The sequence below is a fragment of the Pteronotus mesoamericanus genome, unplaced genomic scaffold, assembly GCF_021234165.1.
Source record: "Pteronotus mesoamericanus isolate MK-2021 breed Mesoamerican mustached bat unplaced genomic scaffold, CSHL_Meso_final contig_105, whole genome shotgun sequence".
NCBI lineage: Eukaryota > Metazoa > Chordata > Mammalia > Chiroptera > Mormoopidae > Pteronotus > Pteronotus mesoamericanus.
In genome coordinates this window covers 17,609,118-17,636,897 of record NW_026555006.1, presented here as the reverse complement: position 1 = coordinate 17,636,897, position 27,780 = coordinate 17,609,118, and positions in this window count along the sequence as shown.

Below are 27,780 nucleotides of genomic sequence, written 5' to 3'. Positions count from 1 at the left end.
GCAGTCTGTCTCAAACAACAACTAAAGTTTATATTTCTTTGAGATCAGAGCACTCATATACACTTGTATGTTTTTTTGTTTGTTTTATAAGCTGGAATCAAAGAATTACATTCTCCAGAATCAGCCCTCAATTTAGTACACAAATGATATTGAGGAACATCCCTATTACCCTAATGCCTGTTTTACAATAAACTTATTCCACTCCATTCTACTCTTTTCCCTTTATTGCAAATAGATTTTGATCCATTGAAGCACCAAACATTACTCAAGAATATATTATATACAAATATTTAATTGAGACACAAAAATTTTGCAGTTCTAAAAACATTTTTTGAAGAAGGGATATTGATTATTAATATCAGTGAGTCAGCTCTATGTGCATGGGTACACTGATATTTTACCTACATACAGCGTGGGGTAAAAGTAGGTTTATGGTTGTTCATATGAAAAATAATACAATAGTTAATAAATAATACTACAAGAATAAACTATGTTTTGAGAACTCACAACTGTAAACCTACATTTGCCCCACCCTATACTGTAATTAAGATGAGTGCCTGCTTCTACCCCAAATTATTACACCTTTTTTAGTCATGCCAGTTGACCATTAGTAATTTATTTTGTAGGCTAATTACTATTCTCCTTTTAAAATCAAACCTTCCTGAAAAGACCATCACATTGCATTTTTCATAGACAACTATACCTGAACTTCTAAGCTTGCTAACCAAAATTCACAAACAGCCTGAGTTAAAGAATTGTCCTGAATCCTTGGTAGGCAGGGAAGCAGACAAGATGGAGGATAGCCAAGGGACAGATAAAAATAGAAGGAAGGTATGAGATGCCAAAAAAAAAAAAAAAAATGTCCTTATTTCCAAGTTTTGGGAACCAGCCAACATTTTCAACCTTGTCATAACAGATCTTATGATTTAGGGTATAGTATGTTTATCAAAAGATATCTTTTTTCAATAGAAATATGTTTTACAGGGAATTGTAGACATCATCAATTTTAGCCTCAGTATGGTTTCAGGATGTCCCAACTACCAATAATATTTTCTCCACTTCTGTCAGCTTATTTCAGTCTTTTTGATATATCAAATGCCAGTTCTGGTCTATTTTGCCCATAAAGTTTTATCTTGTCATGTAACCCATTGGGATTTCCACATACTTTGAAACATTAATTTGATATTGACTGTAAAACAATATAAAATATAAAATATTCATATTATTGAAGCTCCAGAAGGAGAAGATAGTGTAGTGCAAAAGAAGAAGGAGGAGGAAGAGGAAATAATGGCTGAAGTAATCTTACACATTAAAGACAGTTCAGAAAAGAAAGTCCTTAATGGGTAAATTCAAAGAAATCCACACTCAAACACATGATTATCAAAATGGTGAAAACCAAAGAAAAAAATCTTGAAATCATCGAAAGAAAATGACATATTGCCTCTAAAGAAATAATGACACAAATGTCAGTGGATTTCTCTTCTGAAACCGTGGAAGCCAGGAGATAGTAAAACATTTGTCACATGCTGAAAGAAAATAACTGTCAACCTAAAATTCTATATCAAAAGAAAATATCCTTCAGGATTGAAGGCAAAATAAAGACATTTCCAGATGAAGAAAAACTATCAGAAGACTTACACTGAAAGAAATATTAAAAGAAGCTCTTCATGTAGAACACTTCAGATGGAATTTTAGAAACGAAGGAAGAACTGAAAGGATAAACTGGCCAATTCATAATTATAGTTTGAGACATCAATACTCCTTTCTCACTGGTCAATAAAGCAAATAGATAGAAAAGCAGCACGGATGCAAATGACATATAAAACACCATCAACCAAATAGATCTTAATGGTATTTACAGAACTTTCCATATAACAACAACAGAATGCATATTCTTTCAAGTACACACAGGACAGTTACCAAGATAGACCATATCCTGGGTTACAAAACAAATCTTAATGAATTGAAATCATACAGTTTGTTCTCTGGCAAAAATGAAATTGAAGTAGCATTAAAATCACAAAAAGATGTGAACAAAATTCTCAAATACTGGGGAATGAAACTAAGGATAAGATGGGTTTTTAAGAAAAATAAGAACATATTTGAATTAAGGGAAAAGGAGAATATAACATATCAAAATTTATTGGATGCAGCTAAAGCAGTTCTTAGAGGGAAATGGGTAATTTTAAATAATAGAAATATAAAAGAAGAAAGGTCTAAGTCAATAGTTTACTTTTACATTTTAAGAAAGAAAGAAAGAAAGAAAGGAAGAAAGAAAGAAAGAAAGAAAGAAAGAAAGAAAGAAAGAAAGAAAGAAAGAAAGAAAACATAATATGGAGAAAAAATAATAAGAAAAAGAACAGAAATCAATGAAGTTGAGATCAGGAAAAAAATAGAGAAAATCAATGAAATCCACCATTGTTGTGATGGTTAATTTTATGTGTCAACTTGACTGGACCATAGTATACAGATATTTGGTCAAATATTATTCAGGATGTTTCTGGATGAGATTTATATTTAAATTTATGAACTTTGAGTAAAGTAGATTGCTCTCCATAATGAGGCTGAGTCTCATCCAATCAGTTGGAGGCCTAAACTGCACACAAGGCTAATCTCCACTGGCCAAGAAAAATTCCCTAGTTGGCTGTCTTCGCACTTCATTTGCAACATTGGCTTTTCCAGCAAACTATCTTGGACTCAAACTGCACCTCTTTCCTGAGTTAACCACCATATTAACAGAGTAAATATTAATCTTTGAATCATAGCATCACTGATTTAGATAATACCTAAATGTTTGTTAGTCCAACCAGCTATTATCCATAAAAATTTTACATAGCATCTCTCCTACTGGATCATCAGACTTCTACTTGGGAATCTCCTATAAAGTGCAAGTTTTATATAATGGGAGCAATCTCCAATTTAGAAACAGACAGACCTGTGTTTAATTCATGGCTTTCCCAATAAGTAGCCATAATCATGGTCATCACTTTAATCCTTTAGATCTTGACTTCATGTCTCAAATGGGAATACTTTATAGGGATCTTGTAAAAATTAGAAATGATGATTATAGAGGACTTGACATATTTTAGGCACTCAATAAATGTTATATATTAATATCCAGTTCATATTGGTGCTACAGATATAAGGTCAGATAACTTTCAAATTTTTTTCTTTACTACATTTAATAATATGAATTTATGTTCTGCCTTTTTTCTTTAACACTAGGACACCTAGGACAATTCCTACCACATAAAAGGTGCTTAATAATTTTGTTATTATCTGAATGAAAAAAAAGCTTGCTTCGGTTGTTCCAAACTTCTTGGTCTCATTATCTCTTTATATTGTAAACACTATTGAGGACGCCAAAGAGCTTTTGTTTATTTTAGTCATATGTCTATATTTACTGCTTTGTACGTTTAAAGCAAATATTAATTTACTTAATAATAAAAATACAAGCACTTCTAGTTGACATAAACAATAAACTATCCAAAGCAAAACAAAACATTAATGAGGATAATGGTGTTTTATATTTTTGCAAACCTCTTTAATGTGTTGGGTTTAATATAAGTTAACTAGATTGTCATATCAGCTTTAGCATACAATTACAATATGTAGGTTTAGTTGAAGTATGAAGAAAACGCAGCTTCACAAGGATCTGATTTAGAAAGACATGTATTGTAATAGCATTTTCAGGTAATTATAAATATTCTTATTTGATACTATACCAAAACACAAATGGTAGGTAGTTTTTTCAGTTATTTACAATGTGGAATATGAAACTAAGAAAATGCCTGCCAAATACCTCCATCTAAATAAACATTGTTGTTTCATGAAAAAAACAAAAAAGACATGTCATTCAAACAATCACACAGGTGCTTTTCCTGGAGGCACCCATTGCACGTGGGTATGCAGAATTGCTCTACATGTACTTCCCATTGTGTCATTCAAAATATTAAAAAGCAAGTATTCAAGGGTCAATATTTAATAAAGTTAGTAATTTTATACTACATGATTAAGGACATCCTTAAATGAAATTGGCATTTAAAAAAAAATGTATTATGGTAAAAAGCCACGAGGACAGCTTAGTACCACAACGGTAGGAGAAATTTTGCCTCCTATAATGCTCTACACCAGTTATCATCTAATAAATCATTATTCTGAAATTCTAAAGCTTGCCTTTTGCTTTTAAAAAAATGTTATAGTTTATCCTGGAATTTCAAATTAATGATTCTTTAGGTGATAAGTTTAGTGAGGTGATGGAAGGAATAACTGAGGAAAGCCAAAGTCCGTGAGAACCAACTGAGTTAATCGCTGGAAAAGTATATATTTATACCCTAAATTTCTCAGAAAATTCAAAACACATTAAGTACACATCCAGTCAGCTATCAAAGTGAAAGTCATCACACCTCGGGAGTCCCTGGAAAATTCCAATGTACCTTCTTAAGAGGATAAGAGTGAAAAAGGTAAAGAACCTCTTAGCAACATAATGAAAATAATTTTACTGCATTTAATCCTTTCCTTAAAGGGTCTCAGGGGCTTTGAGAAGCTCCCAGTTCTAACTTTGAGAACTACTGGCTGACATATCCTTTGCAGTACAGAAAATGCTGCATTATGATGCGCTAAGATAGGCTTCCTGGTCCTACTTTTTCCCTTTTGTCATGTTTAGAAATCCAGGGCTCTTCATTTCAAATCCACATTTAAACTGAATGATCCTTTTTGGTCCACCAAAAAGAACTCTACCTTACAACCTTCTTTCAATGCAAAAGCCAGATGAGATGAAGTCACGGAGGCCAGCAGAGGTCAGAAGTAAAGCACCACTCAGCCTTCAACCACAATAGGTTTCAAATCGCTTGAGCGAGCCACCTCCTAGCGCCCCTTCATCTATCATTTTATGCCTCTTTGTGTTCCTTTTCTGAGATTTTTGTTTTTGCTTAATGTTGCTGGGCATTCTGTCCTCATTTTCCTTGTCACACAAGTGAAGGAAATGTTTCATCTGATACAAAGCCACATGTCAGCACCTGTTCTCTGGGTTGATTCGTTCATTATTTCCATTTCTCTTTTCCAGTCCTGCAGGGTCTTTTTCTGTCAGCAGCAACCACAACACATCTGTACTCTCTGTGCCTGCTATTCTTTTTCACGAATGTCAAAAGCCAGGGGCTGATGAGTGCCCTTGAGGCTCAGCCTATCACTTAAGGAGTGCTTGTGTGGATGTCCAATTTTTTGGTTAACTGAACTTGTGGCTAAGCCTTGCTGAAATATAAAATTTGACTTTGTCTATCTACGTGGGCGGATAATCTAATTCGAAAAGGGAGGTAACTGTTCACCATACAAAAGGCAATTATACTCTTACTGTGCAGATAGACATTTTGTTTGCGGTGCACACACTCAAAATCAGCCTAATTTAGTGCTACCCAATTCGATGTAACAACCATACATTGAGACCTGCCAGTGATAAGCGCTATGTACACATGACTGAAATATACACATGGAATAAACAAATGATTAAATTTGAGGACACAGGTTACACAGAGAGATTGGAGCTCTTAACCTGGCTAGGGTAAGTGATTTTAGACTTTTCTGGCATGTGAGTAAACACAGTTCATCTAGGTATTTTTTTTTTTTATCATGCTGGTTGCTGGCAGTTTATATTGTATTACACAGATGATCATTTACAGTTATGCAGATGATCTTAAATCAAATAGTCTGAGTAAGTGGCTTTAAGCCTCAGGTTTCAATAGACATGTATAATTCTTTCCATGGTATGTAACTGTAACATTTGGTACATTGTTCAGCTAAGTGTTGTTTTGATAGTGGGAAGGAGGCAGATGCAGATCTTAGTAAAGGCTGTAAGGGCTTTAGTGTATGGCCAATTAGAGCTGAGTTTGTACTATAGAGTGTGGCTTAGCTTGGTATTATAGGCAAAGCCAGAAGAGGAATGAAATCACAAAATGAGGATGAGGATGAGGAAACATGCATAAGGAGACACCAGACAAGGCAAAACTGAGGGACATTATAAAAAACATTGGGCTTCTACTCTTTAAAAATGTCAACATTGTTTTTAAAAAAAGACAGCTGAGCTGTCTATTTACCAGATTAAAGGATATTAGAGATATGGTAACTTAATATAAAGTGCTTGATACTGGTAGGAAAAAAATGTCTACAAAGAATAATTTTGGTGTAATTACAAAAATTTGAGTATAGATTGTATATTATATAATAGTATTAGATGCTAAATTTTCTGAATTTGATCATTATGTAAGAGAATGCCCTTGTTAGGAGATACATTATCTATGCTAAAATTTTTATAAGTAAAAGGTCATGAATTTTACACTTATTTCTTAGATGGTTCCTCAAATAAAATAATGTATATATCATATATTTACATAGTCTATTAAATATTACATGTATCTATAGTATGTATATAACAGATTCATATAGATGTATATAGATGTGCATGTGTGTGTATATGTGGAGAGAGAAAAGGGAGGAGGAAAAAAATGTGGCAAATTACTAACAATGGGTGAACATAAATGAAGTGTGTGTGTGTTTTCTTCATTATATTTTTGGAAGTTATTTTTCTAGGTTTGAGTTTGTTTCTTAGACTTGGTTTCTTAAAAATAAATAGAGTAAATAAAAAGCAGTCTTCCTCCTACTTCTCCCCACTCTCACCTCAGAATGGCCTACTTGCCAGGGAGAATTGTGCTAAAATAATTTCTACTTTTATTCCTTTCCTAAATCAGATATCCGGCTACGCGATCTGGACTTAAAACTGTAAAAGGCAGGTGAGATCCCCCTGCTGTAGAGCCTTTTTGAGGTTTTAGCTCTACATCTTTAGTGCCTGCCATGGTAGGTAGAGCTATATCAACTTTACAAATTCAGGACTCCCTCACCAACATATGATTACAGCATATAATGGATTTGGCTCATTACACAAGTTCTGAACTTGAGTCCAGGCAACTGAAGTGGCACATTCTCAAAAGAGTGAAAGATTTTGATCATAAACAAATAAAAAATAAATAGGGTGCCTAATTTTAAAGAATATATTTTATTTGGTTAATGTAGAGAAACAAATCAAAAAACTATGGCAAATCCAGAGGACTAAACAGTATTTAAACAAACTTCGTTTACTAAGAATCTCAGTTGCCTAGGAAATCAGAGCACAATTGGTATATTTAAAAATATTCTTCAGTCTTTTAAGGATAAATAAAGCAAATGAATATAAATGTGTAAATGAAGGAGAACAAATGAAGACAAACTTAATAAGCTGGAAGAAGAAATACATTTCTTCAAGAGAAATGATAAAGATATTAGAGGACAGATTATTTATAGATAAAAAGTAAATGAGATCTTGAAGAGCAAAAGAATGAAAAGAAGGGGGAAAGGAAAATCACCCAGATCTCCTTATTCTTAAAGACAGTATTAGACAAAGGGAGATGTTGTTATAATCAGGAAAGGGGAATAGTGTGCAAAGTAACCAACCAAATAAAAATGCACATTCTCAGGAAGCAGGCCAGCTCCTGGAGAGCATGAAGTTCCGGGAAGCTGTTGAGGAATGCCCTGTTAAAGCTGCAGTAAGAGCTGTCACAGTAAGCGTGGTGACACCTCCCATCCCCGCTAAACTAAACTAAAAAGTTACAACTTGTAGAAGTTTGAGACGAACAAATCAGAAAGTCCCATAAAAATACTGACTTTAAAAATAGCTCACTTTAAAAATGAGCTTCAAAGTGACGCCCATTGGGTGTGACATGTAGTCACTGAATGTGTCCTGAGACACTTTGCCCCACTCCCAGATTTTGAATTATTACTTTGAAGGTAGACACAGCTAAAATAAGAGAGATTAAAGTGGAGATTAAGAGAAAAACAATAATAAACTGAGTTCAGTCCTGGACAAAACATTGGTCCAGTGGGATAGCAATCCCTGTAAAATTATCCAGTTCAGGGAGCTAGCCCTGACAAGATTTATTTCCTCACTACTTGCTTTTGTTATGCCCAGAATTCATTGACTCACTATGAACAGAAAGGGAGAACTGAAACAGTCCAAAAATGGGGAAGAGATGACTTGAGAACAAGGATGAGGTGAGGAGCTGCTCTAGGTCCTGGAGGAAACAGCCTTCAGAAAAATCAACAGTGGCTTTTCTTCTGGAATCCCCTGGGGATGATTACCCAAATGGAACAAATGTGAAGATTGCAGGCATCTCCCCAAAGAAGTAGGTTTCTCAAGTGTTAGCAATTCCATAGCAAGTCTGTCAATAACCACCATCGCTCCAAAAAGAAAATGCCTGCTCAAACGCAGTAAGGAAGCTGTCGCAGCACAGAGCCTACCGTCACTTCACTGCTGATGCCAGAAACACGGGGCCAAAGGGAAACTGAAAATTAAGAAGTCCTGAATATGCTGAAAAAAGAAAGACACCTCAAAATAAGTGATTGGAACTGTGACCATAGCAATTATAAAGCTGCATAAAAGAATGTAGCAACGTCCCAGACACTATTCTCCTCCAGCAGAGGACAGAGTCATAGGTGGGCTTTTTCTGCCCGTAGTAATTCATATCATTCTATAAGTACTCTCCACATCGAAGATTTCTCCCAACTGAAATTTTGTTCATAGTTTGTGCTATCAGGACAACTAGCCTAAATTGCCAATTATCCTGAAGTCTCTTAACCTCAGGTAACTTAAAGATTGATTCTAAGAATATTATTTTGATTCTAGAAGTAGGAATAAACTTTTACCTGTCTGAAAGACTGGGACTACTGTAGCAAAATTTTATTTTAGATGTTTCTGCTTATAATTGAATAACAACTGGACTCACTCTCCCACTGTGAACAACTAAGAACCTGGGTAAAATAAATGAAATGACAGTTACCAGATATTCAATAAGAAGCAGCATGGGACTGTGGTCCCTGAATAAGGGAAATATATGAGGGAAAACCCATAGTCACCCCGGCTTTCTGTCTGCAGTTACCGGCTGTTCTACAGCTGTGGAGTCAGAGCCCAAGCAAAGCTGGATAGTCTCATTAAGCTGATGAAGCAGAGACCAGAGTCTGGGGCTGCTGACACAGGTGGAATGTGTGGGTCAGGATACTGGAGCACCACAAACCAGCAGTGGTGTTCTAATGTCTTGGCCAAATGCTAAATTCAAGATAAGCTGGGACAATCTCCGTGAGTCCTGGCTGAGAATGACTACTGAGGAAGTGCAAGTTGCATGGAAATTCCTGAGATCATATAGTGCAGAAAAAGCAGGAGTTCCAACCAGAATAGAGACCTCAGCGAACACCTCAAATGATTCTGCCAAAAAATAGTAGGGCTTCTCTAAGTCCTAGGATGAAAGTTACTTGTGACATGCCCTAGAAAAATTTAAAAACATGCCTCAAAAGGATCAAGCTGATCTAGTAAATTAACCGTCAGGAAAAAACACAGCATTCTTTAAAGAAAGATAACACAATCAAGATTCCTTATATCATGCTATCAATAACATGCAGCAAACAATAAAAAATTACAACCCGCGCAAAGAAGCAGGAAAATGTTACCTATAATTTAAAAGAGTAGCATTTGATGGAAACAAAGAGCTAACAAAAATGTTTGACTTAACAAATAATGACTTTAAGAGACTATTATAAATATTTAAGAAATGAAAAGGATAAACAAAATAAATGAAGAGGTGGGAAATTTCAGAAAACAAATTTAAACCATGAAAAAATAGAAATTCTTCAATTGAAGAATTCAATATTTGAAATAAAAAATTCAATAGATTAGCTTTATAACTGATTGGGCAATAGAAAATGGAAGGTCTGTAAAACATAAAGACAATAAAATATAAATGATCTAAACTGAAGAACAGAGAGAAAAAAGCTGAGAGAAAATTAACAGCAATCTCAGGCAGGTTAACATAAATGAATTTTGAGTTCCAGAAGAAACATAGGTTGCTACACAAAAAGATTTTTAAGAAATAATAGCCACTAACACATTTCAAGAAAGAACATTAAATCAAAGATATGTAAGAAGCTCACTGAATCCCAAGCAGGATAAATAGAAAGAACTACCCTATGTTTCAGGAATGCTATTTTGAAGTATTTATCCAAGGGAAATGAAGACTTGTGCCAGCAAAAACACTTGTATAGATAAGAAAACTGATGTTAGATTTATTCATAATAGTCAACCCTGTAAATAATCCAAATGTCTGTATAAAGCAGAATGGATTAGCAGAATTACAGTATATTTGTAATATGTTTATATTAGTAGTAAAAAATAAACATAAATATACCAATATAAATATGAATTAAATATAAATATATATGAATATATTTATATTTAATATAAATTTATATTATATTTCTAATTTTATATATAAATATATTTTTATATATTTAGTTTATTTTTATATTTGTAGCTTATATAATTAAAATATATAAATATGTTTATATTTTATATAACTATATATTAATATATAAATATAAATATATTTAAATATATTTATACAGTTTAAATATATTTAAATATAAATAATATTTATTTATTTAATACATATAAATAAATTTATATATAGTTATATAAACTATATATATGAGCTATATAGCTATATAAAACTACATATAACTATATAAAATATATATAAATTTATATATTTATATAAACATATAATAATAAATATATATTTCTAGACTGATATACTAGTCAACAATTAAAGATATCAGCTACCTAAAATATGCAACAGTGTAGCTGAATTGTGCTGAAAGAGCCACACCTAAAAGCATACACACTATATTATTTCTTTTATGTGAAACTCTAGAATAGGCAAAACTAAATTATCATGGAATAAATCAGAATAGTGGTTACTTTTGGAGAGGGGAGGGTATAATTTGACTGAGATGGAGGATATAGGAATTTTTAGAGGTGGTGATAATATCTATTACCTGATAGGGGTATAGTTTACCTGGATGGTTGTTTGTCAAAACTCATAAAATAATAATATCTAAGATCTGTGTATTTCAACATATGCCAATTACATTTCAATTAAACATTTTTAAAGAATTTCAGTAAGATATTTGATAGTGTCTTCTGACAGAAATATATGTAAACTGTATTGTTGTTGTCAGGTACATTTGTAGCTAATTAAATGTAAAAAATGGATAATTGATTGGGGTCCAGCTAAAGTAAAGAATGTCGTGATTTGCCCAATAGTTCTGTTCTAATTGTTTTCTCCATATTTCAATAGTGTTTTGAATTAATACATAGAATGCTTCCTTTTATTATCTGAGCTACTCACAGCTGAGAAATTTGGCTTGCATGTTGGATGATACAATTAAGACAGGAAAGATAATTATGTGACTGAAATAAACACAATGAAGTTTTGGAGAGATTAAGTCTTGCATTTAAAGGGAAAATAAATAATCAATTACCTAGTAAGTAAATGCTGGTAGGATCATGACTTCATGCTATTAATTTGATAAAGAATATTTAATTGGCTACATATTACAAGGAAACACATTCTATATATGGAATGATTGAATATTTGTTCTGTGAGGAAAGAAAAAACTTGGAAGGACCACTTTACCGTGTAGTAAAATCTTGGTAGCCAAAAGATGTTATAAAACAGTTTTGTACAGCCCTGACTGGTATGACTCAGTGATTGGGCAATATCCTGCAAACCAAAAGGTTGCTGGTTTGATTCCTAGTCAGACCATGTGTCTGGGTTGCAGGCCAGGTCCCCATTTGGGGTCTTGTGAGAACCAACTAATTGAAGTTTCTCTTCTCTGTCTCCCTCTCTTTACCTCTCTCTAAAAATAAATAAATAATAAAATCTTTGAAAAACTAGTTCTGTTAATTGAGTGAGAGACTGGACAAGATGGTACTTGGGTTTCTTCAAACAGCGTTATTACCCTTCTGTGATTCTAAGACCTGGTTCAATTTTTGTTGGGTATAATTTGTGGAGAATATGCTAGAAGCCAGTAAACCAGTCATACCTCTTCTCTTCAGAAGCAAAATCTATGACAACACTGACTTGGAAACACACTTAGAAGACATTACACAAAACTGAATTGAATGCAAAACAAAATCAATCTATCAATATATTATACTAAATATTTATTTGAACAGAAAAGTACATGAAAGCATGTGTATTTGTAAGGTATGGAGGAGAGGAAAGAAAAGTGGCCCATAAATTTTGCATGTTGGAGGAGAGAAGGCAGACTTAGCAGTGAGAAGGTGGCCTTCCATCTTTAAAAGGGCCTGAGAAAAAGCACATGACCTATCTGCCAGATACAATTTGATGACAACGTCATGCCCACTTCTCCAAAGTCTCCCTTTAACTACTGTGGCCAAAGGCCTAGAAACTACTCTTCCTGGGTAATCTTGAGGAACTTATTTGATACTTGGAAGGTGGAAGAAAAGGAGAAGCCATTATTTTCCAGTATAGCAGAGGACCAACACGAAAATTTGAGAGATGACAAATGTGAAATTTTCTAGCAGGTTCCAGCTGTCCTTCTTAACATACCCCACTTTGGAGGAAGATGAAATCATTAACAACATCTCCTCCACAATTATTTCTCCACAATTACTTCTCTTCAGAACTTCAGAAAAAAGAAATGGTAATATTTCTAATGCCTTCACTAGAAAATTGTATAAGCCTCTAGCTGCCTGTATTAAATCCCTTCTTACTTGAAATACTTGGTGTGGTTTCTGTTTTCTTAGGTAAACCTTCTCTGATTCAACCTAAAGCAAGTATTCTGGGCTTCAGAGTCCTTGATAATTCAAAAAGTTTATTTAATTGTTAAGCACCTACTATATGCCAACAACTAAGTTATTAGGTGTAATTGTAATTCAGAGATAGTTTGATCCTTGCCCTCATAATGTCTACATTTAGTGGGGAAATTTAGCAATTTAAACTGATTTTAAGGGCCTCTCAGATGACTCTAATGTAAAACAGTTTTGAAAGCCACAAATAAAATTTTTATCTTTCCATCAAATCTGTGTTTTATCCCCAAATTCTCATTTATCTTATAGATATGTACAATAATTCACCTGAGCATTCAAGCCATAAAATTAAGAAGGTATTCTGAACTCTTCTGCTTTTCCACTCCCATCAAATTTGGGGTTTTGTTTCTTAAATAGGACCTGAATATACCCCTTCCTCTCCAATCAATTACACCTGAATTATGCTGTTAAAAAATTAAGAGATTTAGAACCAGATAAAACTTAATTTTAAATACTGGCTATGCCATTTGCTGCCTGTGAGAAATGAAACACATAATTTCTCTAGGGCCTTTTTTTTTTTCTGAGGGTCAAAGACAATATTTGCAAAATCATCTAGGGTTGCACCTGGCTCATTAGTAAGTGCCTCCCTCCTCTACACATGTTACACCCATTTGTTTAATTTATAATTTTGAATTATGTGAATCATTTCAATAGCAGTAACATGGTAAAGGACCTCTCTGCCTTTTGTCTTGCATCACTCAAGTCTCTGTTTCTCAATGACTCCAGAGTTGCTATTCCAAAATACAAATATAATCAATTCCTCTCCTGGTTAATGACATTCAATGTTTTCCTAAAATTATAGGATAGAATTCCATCTATTTGCAAACCTTAAAGACTTTTATCACCTGATCCCCAGGTACTTTCCCAGCTTCTCTACCCTCCCTTGTACATAGCCGCCATCTTAGCCAAGCCAAAATCTTACTTTTCATAATGTGGAAATTAAAGTGATGTAATAAAGTCTCAGCAAATGTCATATTAAATTCTAGCTTTTCTACTCATGGGGATCATGGGGAAAATCACTCTGAGTCTCTGTGTTTCACTTTTCTTATCCTATACAAAGAAGATAGTAAAACTCATTTCAGTTCTGAAGTTTAAGATGAGTAATAGTGAAGTTCTCTTTAAAATGCAAGATTCTATGGAAATGCAAGATTAATACTATTTCCTGCTGTCACTGTGTTGTGATGTAGCTACTTTTATTTATCAATGTGTGGTAATGTATTGGGGATCTGAACACTACATGTCGATCAATTTATTTGCCCAATGGCTAAACAATATGAAGAGTAAGAGATTTAGAAGGGACATCTGGGTATTAGCAAATATGGTAAGTCAAGAAGAAATTGTAATGCCATCTTATGTTTGTCTGCTTGTTGTTCAACAGCAGACATATTTGTCTTAAAGTATTCAGTAAGTACTGAATACAACACCAAGGTTAGGCGAGCCTATCTTGGCTAGGAATCTTCTTGGGAAATATTCTACTTTTGTGGATCACATCTACAAACTATAAATATCTAAAAATCTGATTTGGAAGCTGTGATTTGCTATTGTAAAAGAAGCTCAAACCTTAGTTTGATGAGTGTTCAAAAGATTAGGCTTAATAAAAGAACATCAATGATGCATAGAAATAATTTTAGATCTTAATCAAAAGGGGTTTTTTTAGGTCTTTTATAGAAGCAAAATTCCAGAGACAGATCTGATAAACTAACAAAGTTAAGTCTCTGAGAGGGTTTAAAAGGGATTTAGTGAGTCAATCCCATTACTATTGTGCTCTACCTGCGGTTGCCAAGGTAACAAAACATGGGATTCCCAGAATTTTTTTCTAAACTAGCATCAGGAATAACACAATTAGCCAACTCACTGCTTGCCAGTGTGTCCACATAAGTTTCCGGATGCTAATCTCAATAAAAATAGATGAATAAATAAACAAAAAAAAATAAAGCTTTATTGTGTTTCTCCTGAGGCAAACATATGTGCATTTACTAATAAATAAATCATCTTCTGCTTTCCCATTTAATATCTCTACTTGTCTCTAAATTATACCAGGGGTTTATCTGTGGTTTACTTTATCACTGGCTATTGTTTGAGACCTGCCTTTGGTATAAAATTGATAGCTGAAAAAAATTTCCCAGTAATTTAAAGATGTCACTCGTTGTCTTACCTCTTGCCTACTTTCTGGTGAGAAGCCTCCTAAAATCCATATCTTTATTTCACTATCTATAATATCTCTTTTTCTGTCTACATTTACTGTGTTCTCTTTTTTAGTTACCAGAAGTTTATATATGTTTAATTTTTACTTATTTTTCTTGTGTTTCTCTGAGCATTTTTTGTTATTCTATTAGAGTTGTCCCAGTTTCTCCCCCGTTGCTCTCCTCCGCCCAGCCCACCCCCCGCTCCCACAGTCAGTCCTCACACTGTTGTACATGTCCGTGGGTCTTTCATATATGTCTCTGACTCTGAGCATCTTAATTCTGCGGTTTTATAACATTATTTTTGGAAAGTTCTTGGCCATTTTCCCTTCAAATATTTTTTCTGCTATGTTCTCTCTCTTTAGTTCTTCTGGGATTCCAATTATATGTCTATTAAATCATTTAATAGTGTTCCGGAGCTGTTGGGTATTTGTTCTGTTTTTGTGTTTCCCCCACTGGTTTTCTCTCTGTGGTTCAGTTTCAGTATTTTGTCTTCATTTATATTTGGACTCACTGGTTCTTACCTCAGCTGCATTGAATCTAGTGATGAGCCTAGCAAATGTATTCTTCATATTTTATACCAGGTTTTTTATTTCTAGCATTTCCACTTGATCTTTTTATAGTTCCATCTCTCCGCTGAAAATATCATTCTCTTTATGCATGTTATCAACCTTGTGCAGTAAATGTTTCAAGAAGTTAAACCTAGTTGTTTTAAAGTCATTATCTGATAGTTTCAACATCTGAGCCACCTGTAAATATAGTCCTATTGATTGTATTTTTCCTTGAAAATAGGTTAGGGAGTATGTATTTGTGCCTATGTCTTGCACATTTTTACATTATTGTTACTGAGTAGCAGATATATTGTGGAGAGATGGAGGTAAACGGAATTTATGCTTGAAAATGGGCCTACCTCTTTTTTTGATTAGGCCATGAGTATTGGGGGTTGAGTTAATGTAGTCAGGGGTTAGGCTGAATCGGGCTTTGTTGTAGTTAAGGCCACACTCCAGGAACCATAAACTTTAAATTCCTGTTAGATTTTGTCTCAGTGTTTGAGCTCCATCCTCAGTTTCCTGCCATCCCAATATGCTTATAGCATACAGGGAACCTCATCTCACTCTGGCCCTTTCTCTGCATCAGCCTGCTATCGCTTGTTCCTTAGTGCTTCCTTAGCTGGCTGTAGGAAGGTTCTTAGTTGCCTGGCCCAGCTTGGTGTAGGTAGGATCTGTGTGCCTGGGCTTTGGGGGTGGGGCTTCCTCAGGATTCATGGGCCCTCCCTGTGTGGCATCTAAACTCTGACTAGTATCTGTGATGGGTCATGTGCAGGTAACAGAGTTTTGCTCCTCTCTTTGTGGTAGGGAATCTCAATAATTTGATAGCATTTGGGGCAAAAGGCTCTTGTCTACCATGAGTAGAGTGAGTAGAGAGTGCTTTCCCACTCTTTTTCAGCACCAGCAGGCCTTGGTGGTAGCAGGGATTGAAGCTCTTCCCCTACATAAAACTTTTCCTCATTTGAGAAGAGTCTCAGGAGGAGATGGAGCTTTAAGCCTTTCTTGGAGTGGTGGAAAATCCCCCCCTACACACTACCATTAAGGGAAGCTCTCTCGGGACTGCTGAGTTGATCCTAATCTATGAGTAAATACAATTTTTTTCTTCTAGACCTTCCAGTGATTCTATACAGTCATGTCCCCCTTAATAAGGGGGATACATTCTGAGAAATGTATCCTTAAGGAGGCAGTCTTATTGTTGTGTGATTATCATCAAGTAAACTTACAAAAACCTAGATGGTATAGCCTAATACATACCTTGATTATATGGTATACCACCATGATGTATACAGTCTGTTGTTGGCACAAACATCATTATGGGGGGTATGACTATACAATAACACCAACACACACTTGGCTTTTAGCAGTCCACTAAGATTTGAGCATATTTCTTCTTACTTACTTGTAAAACTGCCACATCTTTCTCCTATTGTCTGCCACTGGTGATCCAGGACCAGGGTCATAAATAACTGGTAGTATTGAAATGTAACTTTACTACCTTACTTTAGATAGTTTCAATGGTCACTAGTAGCAGCATTAAAACTGAGCTTTTTTTAAACACAGAATTGTTACAAAAACTGTGAAAGTATTTCTTTCATTAGTAGCAATGAAGTGAACTTTGTATTTCTGGAAAAGATGCACAAACTTCTCATTGTGAAACCTTTGATAACAATACTTCACAGTTACATTTTGTTATGCTCATTTTTATCAAAGAAAGAGGAAAAATAATAATCTGAATTGTGAATGTCTGAAGGCTAAGACCTAGATGGTAGAAATCATCCAAGTTCTTCCAGAATAATCACACTCTATGAGCAAGTAATGAAGGATTTGAACTCATGTAGGAAAGAAAGAGTTAGCAGCAAGCCTACAATATTTGTGAAATATTTTCTTTCTTTACCAGGGACACCTGGGAAAGAACAAGTTGCACTGGTCAAAGTTCCTTCCAAACTCAATAGCAGAAAGATAATAAAGTCCTTAGATGTGAAATGCTTTCAGCAAAATATATTTGATATGTCTAGGTTGCTTATTGTACATACCCTAGGAATCCATAGACATCTGAGACATGGCCCACTGAAAACTATCACATAAAACTATATTGAGGTACAAAAAGGGACCATAACCAAAATAGTTCCTATTATAAAAAATGATGTCCTGCATATATTGCTTAGAATAGCATATATTTAATCAAAACCAAAATAGGTTCTAATGGACCTAGGGAGATGTATGGGTCATCTTGAACCTTTCCAAGAGAGAAGAAATGCATTGCCTGCACTTTCTATTACTCATATCTTTTGAATTACTATTGAGGAAGATATCTGACTCCTGTGAGTCAGATTTGACAATTTAAACAATTTTTTTTTTTTACAATCTCAATAGATACCTCTGATTTTAAGTACATACCTATTGCCCTATGCAATAATGCCTGGTTCTGCCTAGTACATGATCAAAGTCTAAACAAGAACCACTGAATCAAATTCAGAATTCATGTTATTTTATCACACAAATTTTTTAAACCACATTTAGGAAGTTTTCATTTGCTGTGAGTGTTGAAATACCACTGTGTAATAATGATGCTGTAACATGTGGTAAAAATTTCAGGAAACCAAAAATTTTTGTGCAGCATATTCTCATACAACCATAAATAAATATTTCATGTCCTTGAAAAGACTGGAGAACAAAGAACATCAAATTAACAATTGAATTTTCCTTGGGTATAAGGTATCAATATTTGGCTATTTTTGCTAGATCATTGACCTACTTTTAATGATAGCAGGAACAGAAAATGAGTTTATGGAATAGGCATTGTGTTAAGTACTCATTCTTTATGATTTTATTACACCAAAGATAAATGGACACAAGGAAAAGAAATTTCTTTGGAACCTACGCACAATCAATACTAGCCTCTGACCATCTTGGTCCTATTAAGTGATTCTCTACAATTTTGATATTATCCAGAACTTCATCAGGATTGGCTAGTCTGGGTGGGACGGAGTCTGCCAATTAAGGTTATCCACTTTATGGAGCAGAGGAAGGGATTACCTAGAGCAGGTACTGATCACAAAACCAAAGGAAATGAGGCTCAATTAAGTAATGTAAAACTCAAATTAAGATCTATCTCTATATATTTTATATTTTTATAAATAAGATTGCTTGCTTTTCATACCCATTGGTCTATATTTCTTTGATTGATCAAAGTACCTAATAAATTGAGTTTGTCTTTAATTAATTGTTGGGAAATGCCCCGCCTGGTTTTAGGGACTGTAGCCTCACCCGAAAGGCAAGAGGGCCCTAAGGCTGGAGTTAGTCAAGGAGGCCTTGGGAAAACAGGCCACTAAGGAGACAAAACCTGTCCCTGTGGCAGGGGCACAGCGCCTGCCTCCCTCACATCACCCTGCTTGGCCCCGTGATGGTTGGTTGGTTGTTGATGATGGGTAATTTCTCGCACGAGAAGATACAACCTAAGACAGACATTGTTACAGGAAAACGGACTCCGACACGGTTCAGGGAATGGAGTAAGCCTTTATTCACACGCGCGGGTTCAGAGGAGGCGGTCTCCAAATTCTGAGCCCCGAACTGGGGTTAGGCTCGGGTTTATAAGCCTTAGCATTGGGCGGGAAAAGGATCGGAAAGTCCAGGGCGGGGAGGGAGTGCGGAGGTAGGTTGGAACGGTCACCCCTTTGCCTGAGGGCTTATTGCCGCTGGCGGCGGGTCCTGGGCTAAGCAAATTTACAGAAGCGAGAGCAGAGCTGGTTAATAGCATCGGGCTTTCTGGTTTTTGGTTTTTCTTCCCCCCACAACATCAGCCAGTATAGGCAGCAGGACAAGCACTTGGGGGGACACGGAGAAAGGGCCAAAAGGCCCACACTGCTCGGCTTGGGCTTGGCCTGAGTCCTCATTCCATCTGAAAGAAGTTTCCTCATCTCTTGGTGGCTCTGACCCGCCCGCCTGGCTCAGGCTTGAAACAATATTAAAGGCAGGTACAGTCCTAAACTGGATCAGGCCGTTCCTGGGGACAATCAGTCTTAGAAGCAAGTTCCTCTAAGGATCCTTTGTCCTTCCCTCAAAAGGTATGATAACCGGCTCATACCAGGAAGGAGATTCACATTATTCATAGACCCTGCCCTGAGGCAGATCTCTTGTGTTCCTCCAATTGTTATCTACTATCTCTATTTGTTTTCTGTAAACACAGCCTTTTGACATTGATTGATGAGCTTTGCATCCATACCCCTGGGCATTTGGTTCTCAATAAAAGCCTTTGGACAGGGGAGTTTGGGGCCTTCTTTCCCCTAGAGGGAAGAGCCAAGTCCCCTCTCCTGGCAAACAGAAAAGTGTTTGCTACAACTGGTGTTTATTCCCCCATCCATGACACCCTTGGGGCGGGCTCTGTGGGATTCAGAACCCCGCTCCCTCCTCAGCTGGCTCGGGACAGTGACCCCCAGATCCGGGAGCCCTGCGCTCCACTGCAGCGCTCCCCATAACACATTGCTCCCCGCGACAATTAACCTATATGTTTGGTTTAAATATTGGACACATATAGTTCTCGTTATTAAAGAAATTTTATTTTATTCTTAAATGGTTTTGTTTTTATTTTTTCCAACAAAATGTTTTTTTTAATATATCAAATATAAATTTGTAAGTTCTTTTAAATTTAATAAATTTCGTGCTTTGTTTTTAGGTCATTTATTTCCAAACATTAACATATATATACAAACACACCGTAGTTGGATAAATCAGATATTCTTACATACATTTCAGTTCCCAGGACTTTCATGCGTATTTTTTCATTTGATATTCATAATATCCTTATAGAACAGGCAAATCAGACACACACACACACGTTTATTTTAGAAACCTCTCATACCATGGCCCACACTTCTCAGCTCCTGTTTTCTTCGAACTTTTTGTTCAAGTAGCACAAAAATAAATCAAAGGGATAAACTCATTGGTATTGAGCGTGTCTAGAATACCCTGAGAGTGGTAACAGGGGATGTATTAGCTGGAAAAAGTACAGAAGTACAGCCAGAAATGGATTGTCAGTGTCTTTCTTCCCAGAGTAACTGTGCCTATGCTAAGCAAGCATAGTAATGCCCTCTGCTTTTCTTACTTAGTGGCGGGACTTACTGTGAGCACCCCACCATGGCTTTTTAGGCAGCTTGTTTGTCAGAAAGACCATAATCAACCAATATTTTGACAATAGGGCTGGAAAACAAATAATTTTCCTGAGTCAGAAGACCTTTTCAGATGTCTTGAGTAAAGTTCATACTAGAATCATCCTTTTACCCCTGATGTCTTTAATTGGCCTCTTATCAGGGAAAGGGAGGCCTGCCACAGTATATTTTTTAACTTTACAAATTTCCTGCTCATACACTTTATATATGAAGCAGTTTAGTCATTAGAAAGGCACTATAGAAAATAAAAATAATTCTAATTATACAGAAAAAGAATTATATAATTATAATAATTGAAACTAATCCTAATTATGGAAAACTCTATAGAAAATTTAAAAAGTTTGAAATTAGAGACCAACTATTTTTTTATTCATTAGGTTTTTCATACCAAGTAAGCCCCTTCTCAGTCTTGATATAGTAATCAGTAAAATGGAAAGAAAATGGCTGATTTGCATATCCTATAAAGATATTATGAATACCAAATAAAAATATGCATGAAATTCCTGGGAACTGAAATGTATACAAATGTACTTGATCCATTCAACTGTATATTTACACTATCTCTTGACTCCAACATTCATTTTTCTGATGAGTTCTTAATAGTTTTGTTCAATTTAATCATACCTTATCTTAAAGATAAAAGAGGTTTCATCTCACATGTCAATACTGGAAGTGATAGTGGCTGCCTAAACTGCTATCTTGGGAGGGATCCTGAAGAAGTAGTAGGTTTAATAAGAATAAACTTTGTTAATAACTAATAATATCTCCCACAGGGACAGATATGGGAACATTAGCAGCCATGCTACGCACTTGCAATAGCTTTCTTAAAACTCAGAACAGTTATTCCAATAAATTAGATTTTTCCTGTAAACCCAAGGACCAACATTAACATGGGAACAAAAAAAAGGTTTCTATTACTGAACATTATGCTCTCTTACCTGGCCAGGACAGACCTGACACAGTCATGGGCAATTAATGGTACAGCCTCTTTGCATGAACTTAGTAAGTTATTGAAGTCATTAATTTCTTTTTTCTTTTTTAAATAGAAAAGGATTGTTGACTGTCAGGGGGATCTAGCTATGAACTTGTTGAAAACCAAGTGAAATCTGGTGCTCTGACCAGTGAGGTAAGTATTCTTCACATTGCTCCAGTCAAAAAGGAGCACTTCTCAAGACAAAGGACTGTTCTTTAGTAAAGAGATAGGAACAGATCTACTTGTGAGAACCTCCTAACATGTTTTCAGGGACCATGAAGAGCAAATTAAAATCACTGACTTTTTAATAATTACATATTATTGCTGATGTATATCAGGACAGCAGGTCTTGAGATATTTTTTTTTCCCCCAAAGTGATAGTCTGAGGAAAAACTATGACAATGTGCAGTTTGGGCAATTTTTGTAAAATTGAGTTATTAAAAAGTGACACATTTTTTATAGAGAAGAGAGATGCTGTGGACCCCAGATTATATATACTAAATGACCCCAAAAGCACTGGCTGACACATTTGCCTTGTTAACATTAATTGACTCATTCATTTATTTATTCAACAAATAATATGTGAACACTATGTGCCAAGCAGTGTGCTAGATAGATGGTCATGATACAATGGTGAGTAAGACAAACATGGTTCCCTATCTTCATGGGACTAATATGGGACTAACAGAGAAACAAGGATTAGCCAAGTAATTACGCATGTAGGGACTGCTACAAAGGACGTAGCACAGGCATGCCAGGAGATCATACTGGGAAGTATTAATTCTGTGAGATTAGTGAATGCTAAAGCCCTAAATGTCTGTAGTGGCTAAATACATGAAGCTGTGGAAATGGTACGTATTTTTTAGATGAAAATATTTTCTCAATGAGAGGTGAGGATCTGGAATGGTCAACATACCTAACCGAGCCAGTCAGCCTAGATTTTAAGACTATAAAGACAGATGAGTAGCTTAATTAGAAGCTGAATCACCCAAAGTGATGTAAAATTTTGATGCTTGTATCTTCTGCCATTTTCACTCAAGACTAGAAAAATTTTAGTGTCTTATTCTTAGGCTGACTTCAGAAGCACAACCCTTTTGTCTGAATTCTCCCTGTTCTGTTGTTTTCCCTCAGGAATGAGTCATCATAACCATACTCCAGAGCAAGAATCTAAAAAAAGGCTTTCCACATTCCCATGGAATAATGATGGCTATCTAGAAATCTATCCACACATTCTGAAAATACATACAAATCCATAAGGAGAGAATAATAAAACCCTCACTAGGGCCAGTCCACATCCAATGACTGGTTGATGTGGAAATAAAAAGATATCAACTTGGGACAACTATGAAAGGTTTTCTCCATCTTTAGAACTTCCTAGAGGATCGACTGATGTCTTTGGTGAAAGACACTGCTTCATAGCCCAGGTTCTCCCCCTCTCCAACCCTATTTCCTTATCTTCTCTTCTAGAAATGGTGCATGCAATTATCCCGTCATATACCTCCTGCTATGTGACCTCAGTGCTGTGGACTGAACTGTGTTGCCCTAAAATCCATATGTTAAAGCCCTAACCCTCCATGTGACTATTTTGGGCGGTAATTAAGGTTAAATGAAGACATTAGAGTGAAATTCTGAATCAATCGTATTAGTGGCCTTATAAGAAATAGAAAGAGAGAGAGAGACAGAGACAGAAACAGAAACAAAGGTGGGGAGAGAATCTTTCCATGTGCGTGCTCACAGGAATACTCAGGTAAGCACATAGCAAGAAGGTAGTCTTGCAAACTGAGAAGAGATATCTCACAACAACCTGGCCATGCTCCACCCTGATCTCAGACTTCCAGCTGCTAGAACTATAAAAAAGTAAATTTCTGTTACTTAAGCCACCTAGACTAAGGTATTTTGTTATGGCAACTGGAGCTCACTAATACACTCCACCTCAGCATCCTCTTCCCAGAAAACTTAACCTGTGACAGTGTCTCTTTGTACAGCTACTGACCGTGCAATTGCACTTCCTTGGACTGAAACTAAAACGATAGAACTCAATGAAACAAATAAATTTATACACATAAAGATTCCAATATGCTTCAGTGCTTTCTGAGTTTAAACTCAAGCTTTCTATTTAGAAAATATCTCCTCAGCCTGAATTACTCTAAGAAGATAACTGCCTGATGAGCACAAAGACATTAATCACATTCGTGACTTGGGGAGAGGCTGTCACTGGTCCCCAAGTATCCAGCAGGCGGAAATGGAGAGGTTGTCATTTCCAGTATGTCATGTCCCCAGCGGTGTTGAATCACTTAAAATTCCAAACACCCACACTGTCCCCCTAAGGCTTCTTACCATCAGGATTCAAGGCACTGCACAGCTCTGAGAAAGGCGATAAGGAGAGCCCACTGAACCACGAAAACAACAAATAACTTTGGAGAAGCCTCTGGAAATTTAGCATTTCTAATCAAAGTCTTGTCTGTTCTGAGCAGAACTAAGTTCTGTACTCCAAATTATTAGTGGTGGCTAAGGTTTTTCTAAGAATGGAGGAAAACCTGAAACTTGCTTTGTAATCACTACTTCCTCATATCAGTTTTCTGAGGCATTTTAATACAAGCATTAACACCAAGAAGGGAAATAAAGTACAGCATCATCATTAAAGGTAGACTGGCACCTGATCCTACAATAAGTACTCTCTGATGTTGATTAAAACAGATTAAAAGACCCCATTGAGACTGGAGACTGGACTGGAAGCCAAAGCAGTATGTCCATTCCCACCTTAAGCTCAAACTCAGATTTTAGTATTATATTTCCTCTAGATAGAAGCAAGGAAAAAAAAATAAATGAGAGATGCATGGAGTCTAAGCAAACATACTTCCACACATCTGCTCATGCTACTGCCTCTGTTCAGAAAGTCTTCTTTAAACAATTCTCCACCTCACACCCTCCAAAAACTTCCACTTGGTCTTTGAAGTTCTCCTGAGTGAAGATATCCTGATGATATTGACAAAGTTATTCCATACATTATACCCTCCAACTTAGATGTATCATTGTTGCACATGTCAGCCTCTTCATTTATTGGGTTACTTTGTTCACTAGAGAATGAGTTTCACGGAGGCTGAGACCATGTCTTGCTAATCTATCAGGTAAGTCTGACATATGACCTGACGAGCAATGTGTTGTATACCCAGGTACCTGAAATCACACATCATTTGGCCCCAACCTTTCTTTCCAGCGTCAACTCCCACTGAACCCACTAGTCCCTCATTTACCCACATTGCACTGCTGTATCCACAACACACAACTCACTGACCTGCAAAGCTGCCATGTGGAGTCACACCTCCTGCTTTCACTCACATTGTTCCATTTGCATGAAATGTGCTCCAATTATTTCAAACAATAAAAATATCCATCTTTTTCTGAGGTCTTACTTAACTATCACTTCCTCCACACAGTCTCCTCTTTGCTTTCCCATCATCTCATACTGATGCCTTTCCTTCCACATATATCATACATTCTTTACACAGGTCTCTATTCTTTACTGGGATATAAACTCTTGGAAGGCAGGAGTCACCATGCACTGTCTTTTCTGACCAAGGACACTCAGATGGATACATAACTTTCAGCTTCTCTTCCCACTAAATCTACTACATCTATTATATCCTCTAAGTGGCAAACCTGAGAAGCATCTCAAACTCCTTCTCCTCAGTTACCATTCTCTGTATTTCTTGTGCCTACTATTTCTTTTCTCTACCACCTGCCTAACTCACCGCCTTCCCATCTTTTCTTTACCTGTAGGGCTGCATTCACTCTCAATCATCTCCTAGATTGTTATTTCACCCACTCTCACCAAGGATCTCCTTCTGCTCTGCACTCTAGGAACCCTGAAGGCAGAGACTCCCTCTTACTTCTCTTTCTTTTTTGTTAAACAAACACTGGAAGGGCTTATTTTGTGCTAGACTCAGTTCTAGCTTTGAAGACAGAAACACAAGTAAGACTCAGTCCCTAGCACAGTGTTTGGCATATGGTTAGATTTTCAGACGTGTTTATGAAATGAATTAATACAAAATAAATGAATGATGATTTTAAGTGGATGGATTATCATCTTTCTACTGCTTAAACTTCTCTGTGGCCCACATTTATATGGTCAATTGATTTTCAACAATTCCCTAAGCAATTCAATGAGAAATGTAAAGTCTTTAAAACAAATCATCCTGGATCAACTGGATAAACATATTTTAAAAATTAACATTGACCTTTATACTATACCACATGCAAAAGAGTAACTATTATTCAAAATGAATAATAGTCCTAAACAAAAAACCTAAAGCAATACAACTTCTAGAAGCAAACATAGAAGCTTTTGTGTCCTTGGGATAGGCAAATGTTTGTCAGATATGATGACCTATTAATATATTGATACTTGCCAACAACATAGATGATCCTCAAAATCATTATGCTGAGTGAAAGAAGCCAAATACAATACATACTGTATGAATCCATTTATATAATTCTAGAAAATGGAATCTAATACATGGTGATAGAAAGCAGATCAGTGGTTAACTGGAGCAGGTAGGGAAAGAGATGGATTACAGAAGAGATGGATTACATGAAAAAACTATTGGAGTGATAGAAAATCTTTGTTATTTTTTTTATTGTGGTGATGATTTCATGGGTATATAAATACATCAAAATCCACCAAATTACATACATGCTTTACATATGTGCAATTTATTGTACTTTTACTATACCTCAACAGAGTTAGGGAGGGCGCCTTTAGGGATTCTCTGTCACCAAAGAGTAAAGTCAAGTCTGTGTCACAGGGTTTTAGTATGAGGCCCCTGCCTCACTCTGGCCTCATCTCCAGCCACTTCCCCACATATTTTATGGTCTAGCATGACTGAACATTACCTCATCTCTTAAATACTTCTTTTCTTTGTCACTTGTTAGATACATGCTTTTTCATATGGTCTCTCCCCTCTGGAAGGTTCATTGATAATCCTATTTACCTGGAAAATAACTAGACACTTCTCAAAACTCAGTTCAGTGCCTGGCATATAGGAGGCACTCAGTAAGTAATTGTCTCATGTCCAAATGGGCTCAGGTGTCACCTCTAGGAAGCCTACTCTGACCCTCTGCACATGTACCCTGGAGTTAAATTTAATCACTCCTTCAATAATTCATTAGTACCTCTATTTCTTGTATCTCTTATCATCCTCTATTGCTTTACAAGGTGTTTCAAGTCTGTTTTCCTACAAGTGAACTTCTTGGAGACTGTGGTAAGCAGAATTCTAAGACAGCCACCAAACTTCCTGTCCCTTATGCATTCAAAATTTCTTCCAGTTGCTTAATCAAATGCCAATCTAGGTGTTGCTGTGAAGTTTTGCATATGTAATTAAGATCCCAAATCAACTGATTTTAAGATGGGGAAATTATCAAAGTGGCCCTACCTAATTGTGTGAATTCTTTGAAAGCTGAGTTTCTCCAGCTGTTCACAGAAAAGAAAATTATAAATTCAAAGAATGAGAAAGATTCAATGTACCACTGCTGGCTTGAAGGCGGAGGGCACTGTATGGCTAGGAATGTGAGTGGCCTCTCTATCCTGACTGACAGCCAGTAAGGAAACTGGAACTTCAGTCCTACAACCTCAAGAAACTGCATTCAGCCAACAACCTCAAAGAGCTTGGAAGTAGATTTTTTCCTGAAGCTTCCAGATAAGAACTAAGCCTGGCCAACACTTCTGTTTCAGTCATGTGATATTCTGAGCAGAGAACCCATTCATGCTGTGCCAGACTTCGGAACTACAGAGCTGCTGGCTAATAAATGAGCATTGGTTTAAATTTCTCCATTTGCATTCATTTGTTACACTGCTGCATACAAATAATACAGGGACAATTTTAACCTTTGCAACAGCATAGGTGGACCTAGAGGACATTGTGCTAAGTTAAATAAGCCAGTCTGAGAAAGAAAAATACAATATGATTTCACTCATATGTGGCCTCTGATGAACGAACTGAATTAACAAGCAAATTAGAAACAGAATCATAGCTAGAGAGCAAGCTGACAGCTCTGGCAGGGGAAGATGGGAGGTAAGGGGGCGGAGGCATTGAGCAAAAAGGAAAAAAAGGACTCATGGACCTGGACAACAGTGTGGTGGTTGCAGGGGGGTATATAAAGGGAA